We start from the raw sequence: 6224 nt of genomic DNA, 5'->3' as shown, positions 1-6224 counted from the left end.
CCCTTTTAACATACAGCTCGCACTTGTAAATCTCAAACAATTTAGAGCCGTACATTCTTCTTGACAAAAAAAAAATATATATATATATTATATATATATAATATATATAATATATATATTAGTTTAGTTCTAGTTCTAGAACTAGATCTAGTAATTAACCACACAGGTTGGACCTGTTTGGAAAAACTGTAATTATCTCACCACAGAACATCTAACCCAAAATTAATAGTCAAATCGATCCTCTCTAGAGTGAAGGTTTTCCTTTAGACTGTCTTCAAAATTTAGATTCTTAGGGTTCCTGGGTGACTCAGTCAGTTAAGTGTCTGCCTTTGGCTCAAGTCATGATCTCAGGGTCCAGGGATTGAGCCCCCCAGGTCAGGGCTTCCTGCTCAACAGAGAGTTTGCTTCTCCTTCTCCCTCTGCCCCTCCCTCCACTTGTGCTCTTGTGTGCTCTGTCTCTCTCAAATAATCAAAATTTAGATTCTTGAATTAGGGCTTAAGTTTATAGAAACTTCAAGTTTATCAGTAATAACACCTGGAACAGAAAGAATTCAGGAAATGATCTCAAAGTAAGGTCTTCGTTGCTTGGATCATAGTTTATGTGTATGCATCAGCAGGCAAGTGTACTCATTTACATATTTATCAGATTCTGGTTTTCAGTTTAAAAGAACAAAAGAATTTTTTTCCCATCTGTTTGAGGACTGTAAGGCTGAGGACGCTACAAAAGTACAAGTAAGCCCTGAGAATTCTAGAGTGTCAGGGGCTCCATGTTGGAGAGATCAGGTGATTTCCCTGAAGAGCTGGGTTGCAGAGATCCCAGGCTGGGATCACGTGAGGAAGTCCTGAGGCAGGATGTTCCTTACATGCGCATGCGCACACACGCACACACACACACACACACACACACACACACACACACTTCGTTAGTCACTAGCCTTCATCATATCTCAGGTTGTCAGTTCTCTCTGAGGGCCCAATTTGGTCTCTCAATTCCATTCCATTTGTTCAAACCCCCATCAGTTCTCAAGGAACAAATTACAGCCACTACAGCCATTCCTCCACTCTTCTGCCTCTAGAGAAGGTTCTACCTCCTGGGGAATTCCAAATTAACCTAGAGAAACCTAAGCATGTTTCTCTTAGGCTTTACAACCTCAGGTAATTCCCCTTTTGCATACATAAGATCACGTCCGAGATTGTTGGTATGGCTTTCAAGGGCCTTGTTGTCTGTCCATACTCTGCTCTAACTTAGTTAACCAATGACTCCACAGGGTTTAAATAGACAAAGTACCTAGAGAAGAGCCTGAAACTCAGAGCATTAACCATACTGTCACCCCATCCTGAGGAAATTAGCTTCAGTAGGTGTTTTCTGTTTGATGTTATCTCGGCTGCGTCAAATGAACAGTACAAAACCGATTGTGCTGGGGCACCTGGCTGGCTCAGTGGGTGCAGCTTGCAACACTTGATCTCACGGTTGTGGGTTTGAGTCCCACATTGAGGGTAGAGATGACTTAAAAATAAAATCTTAAAAAAAAAAAGAAGAAGAAAGAAATTGATGGTGCTGGCATGGTGACAACTGACCGTACCCGAGATCAATGCCCAAGTGCTCGCTTCGGCAGCACATATACCAAGATCAATGCCCAGGGCAAAGGTCACCTTGTGTAGACTCAACACAACAGATGCCAGCTACTCTTCAGGATGGCTTAGATGTTTCCTTACCAATTGTCCCATCATTCCATGAAAATGGACTCAAGCATATCATCTTGCAGGGAAGTGACAAATGAGATCCTAGACTGGGAAGTTCTGGGGTACCCAGAATCTGTGCATCCTTTTTTTTTTTTTTTTTTTTTTAGAATCTGTGCATCTAAGATGGAACCCGTGGCCTGGATGCCTCAGGTCTTCTGTGTCCTTTGTAAGGTAAAATGATTTCAGTTATGTCTTATTTTTCTAGAGGTTCATCTGAAAACGAGAGATAATTTTCTCTTGCTTTACTCAAGAGAGTAAACAAGACTTTGTGTCTAGCCATTTCTCATCTTCATCATTGCTCATTCCCCGGTCTGACCCAACATCACCTTGTGTCTGGATTTTGTGGTCCCCCTGCTTCCAGCCTTGCCCCTACCAAAGTCTGTTCTCCACACAGCAGCCAGTAGGATTCTTTAAAAATATAGATCAGGGACGCCTGGGTGGCTCAGCGGTTGAGCGTCTGCCTTTGGTTCAGGGTGTGATCCTGGAGTCCTGGGATTAAGTCCCACATTGGGCTCCCTCCATGGAGCCTGCTTCTCCCTCTGCCTATGTCTCTGCCTCTCTCTCTCTCTCTCTCTCTCTCTCTCTCTGTGTGTGTGTCTCCTGAATAAATAAATAAAATCTTTCTAAAAAATTAAAATATAGATCAGATCATGTTATTTTCTTGCTCAAAACCCTCCAGTGGTTCCGTATTTCACTCAAAATACAAGCCAAAGTTCTCATAGTGGCCTAGAAAGATTTAACCTATCAGACACCTCACTATCTCTCTAAAACCTGGTCCCCCTCTTGCTCACTCCTTTTCAACTACACTGTTGTCCTTGCCCTTGGCTTATTCCATCATACCTCTGCTGCATGGCCTTTGCACTTGCTATTCTCTTGCTTGGCTTTCCCAAGAAAGCTTCATGGCTCATTCCTGGATCAACTCCTTTGAACTTTGCTCCTTAGCACTTGTAGACTTCTGCTTATACTAACTAATTTACTTATCCATCAGATTTATTGTCCATCTTCTCTATTACTATATAAACTTCCAGGACAGGGGCAGCCCGGGTAGCTTAACAGTTTAGCGCCGCTTTCAGCCCAGGGCCTGATCCTGGAGACCTGGGATCGAGTTCCGCATCGGGCTCCCTGCATGGAGCCTGCTTCTCCCTCTGCCTGTGTCTCTGCCTCTCTGTCTCTCTCTGTGTCTCTCATGAATAAATAAAAAATTAAAAAAAAAAAACTCCCAGGACAGTATGATTATTTGCTGTTGCTGTTCACTGAGGTATCCCCAGTACCTAAAACAGTGCCTGGAGCATAGTCAGTGAATATGTAGTCAGCAAATATTTAATGATAAGTGAATGCTTGGGGCTCTTCCTTCCCCTAAGGATAATAAAGAGGCTTTTGGTTTCCAGAGTCTAGACTCTTAGGAGCAAAAAGCTGTATTGTTCAAAAAGGAGTGGTTGAGGGAATTGAAAGTGAAGGCCCAAATTAAATTATATATTTAATTTAATATATAAAATTAAATAAGACACTGGTGGCAGGTGAGCAATCAGTTGGGTTTCTTCAAAGATTTTTTGTTTATTTATTTATTCATGATAGACATAGAGAGAGAGAGAGGCAGAGACACAGGCAGAGGGAGAAGCAGGCTCCATGCCAGGAGCCCGACGCGGGACTTGATCCCAGGACCCCAGGACTGGGCCCCCGGCCAAAGGCGGCGCTAAACCACTGAGCCACCCAGGGATCCCCAGTTGGGTTTCTTCAGAACAGAAACTGGAGGACGCAGAAGGAACTGGCCAGTCAAAAGTGAGGAGGGAACCACACAGACATACAGAGAAATAGATCTTATGAGAGAGAATCACGAGGTTTCTGAATGGGAAGTGGTGAGAGCTTGGAGGGCTACCTCCATTCCTCTTTTCTTTTTTAAGATTTTATTTATTTATTCATGAAAGACACAGAGAGACGCAGATAGGCAGAGGGAGAAGCAGGCTCCTGGGGGAGCCCGATGTGGACTCCAGGACCATACACTGAGCTAAAAGCAGATGCTCAACCGCTGAGCCACCCACGCATCCCTACCTCCATTCCTGATGACCTCCCTAGTTCCAGTCTTCAGTATGACCACACTGAACCCTTTCCTTCATGATGCTTAAATGAATAAAATGTTGAATAAGCAAGGATGTGGCAGCAGGGAGCCTCTGGGCTTGCTTGGGGACCAATAGGCCCCTGGGTGACGTAGATGGTGGCAGGAAAAGCTGGCTGGGGCCTCCCCCGCCCCTACCCGCAGTCTACCAGGCCTGACTGCCTACAAACCCAGGACAAACCGGGGCAAAGTTCTCATTTCAGACACACACAGAAGATTTGTTGGTGCAAATGCTGCTGGTTGCCATCAGCTGCTACTCTTAGCCCAGGCTTGCCACCCACCACTTCCTTCTGAGTATAATAACATAGGCCACTTTGGTCAGGATGGTTCTAACAGAAATATCTGTGTCACCATAGTGCCCTTTTCCCTTCTTCCCACCTGCCAGGAGGTTGGAGGGAGAGACTACCCCAGGGAATGAGGCTGGGCCTCAGGGGAAGGGAGGTCATTGAGGCCCAGAGGTGCCCAAAATAAGTGGGGTCAGAGGCCACCACCCTCTTCCAAGACCTTTATGATCTCATGGGCTAACTACACCCAGGTATTCTAAAGTTCTAGAAACTACTTGGGATTTTCTAAGGGAAGGCTGAGTGGGATGCACTTACAGGTAGGGATTTTCTACAGATGGCCTCTTGAGTATTCACACGCAGTCCATGGGAGCCTGTTGTCACTAGTTGACCTCACTCCAGGGCTTCCACTTCCAGCTTTTTGGCATATGGTTTATTGTGTCCAAAAGAGCATATCATACAGGGCCAGAATCCCAGGAACCAGTTCCAAGCAGTACTGTCTTGCTATGTTGCACCAAGGCCCCCTTCACCTCTCTGGGCCTTGGTTCCCCACTGCGTACACAGCTCACGCTTCTGCAGGACTCACCACCCTGTGAAGCTCAAATAGGATCATACTAATGTTAATACTCCCGTGTTGTTGCCTTATTACTCCCACCTGCTAGTACGAGATCTCCAGCTTCCTGCAGATTCTTTGCTATTTCAGAAAGTCTTCAGAGGGATTTCACTTGTGCTTCACTTCCTTGTACGTGAACTGCTCCAGGCCTCACATCTTGGCTGTAGATCCATAACCAAAACCATAGATAGAACAATTCTTGACTCCTAACCCCAAGCCCTTGAAACACCAAAGCTGCGGTAGAGTTAGAAGAATCTCTCTCTCTCTCTCTGCTTTGAATTACCCCAACCTCCAACTGCTTGGGCTCCCATGTGCACAGGCTAATAAAGCATCTCTTTCAAGTTTTACTTATGACTCTTTCTATCTCTCTCTGTCTCTCTCTGTCTCTCTCTCTCCCTCTCAAACACTGATTTATGTTCAGGGGGTGGAGCCAGAATGACCAACATAATAGCTACCATGTACAGGAAGGATCATGACTCCTGTCTGATAACGAAAATTTCACTCCTGGGTCAGACTCCTTTGAGTCTGAGCCTCCCCACCTTCATGACATGCCTGTGCTCCCTCTTGAATATTCTATTGGGTCACTTCATTAGTGCTCCAGACACACCCCCTTGTTCGTGAACTTCCCAGATGACCAAACCCACATTTGGCCTGCAGTGGGGATATTGGTAACCCCAACCTATCTTATTTGTTACATCAAGGAAAGTGAACTCTCTGCCATCACTCTGGTTCCTTGGGAAAAAGGAAAACATTTCCTCCCTTCTGACTAGATAGCTTGAGTCCATATAGAAAACAAGTCAAATGGAGCCCGGAGGACTTATGTATCATTGGATGACATGCTTGAACTGTACAATGAGGTGGAACATCTGGAGGAAGCAGCAGCTCTGTTGATTATCTAAATGATGAGGAAGGCCTGCTCCCTGCTCTCACCACCTATCAGACTCTTCTCAACCGTTTCTGCCCTCACTCCTCCAGCTGAATGTTCCTGAAGCTCTTTCAGGAACTGTGGGTGACTCCCTTCAAAGCCTCGGATGACTCCTTAATTTAGAGAGTCTTGGCCGAATATCATACTGTGGCAAGTCACAGGAACCCATTTGAGTTGGCAGAAAGCAAACGAATACATTTGTCTACAGGATATCACAAAGCCCTTTGAAGAAGCCAAATACGATCAGATCTCCCCGGTGTCTGGAAGACAATGTCACATGCTCCCCATTCTCTCACTCTGCAGGCCACCTTTCTTCACCTCTCCAGCAAAGGTTGAGGAAGCTTACCCCTCAGCCCAATTTTACGTACACTCTGAATGTCTACACTCTTAGGAAGGAGAATCTGGTTGAGCTGGGATGAAATGTTCACCCTGTAGTAATCAACTACTGCCAAGGGAACAGAGTCTTAAACACCAACCAGCATCTGACCGCCTTACCCTCAACCTCAGAGGTTCTTGGTCACCTGAGGTAAAGCTCAGTCTTACTCCGTA

Source organism: Canis lupus, chromosome 8, assembly GCF_048164855.1.
Source record: "Canis lupus baileyi chromosome 8, mCanLup2.hap1, whole genome shotgun sequence".
Taxonomy (NCBI): domain Eukaryota; kingdom Metazoa; phylum Chordata; class Mammalia; order Carnivora; family Canidae; genus Canis; species Canis lupus.
This window is presented reverse-complemented; position numbering follows the sequence as displayed.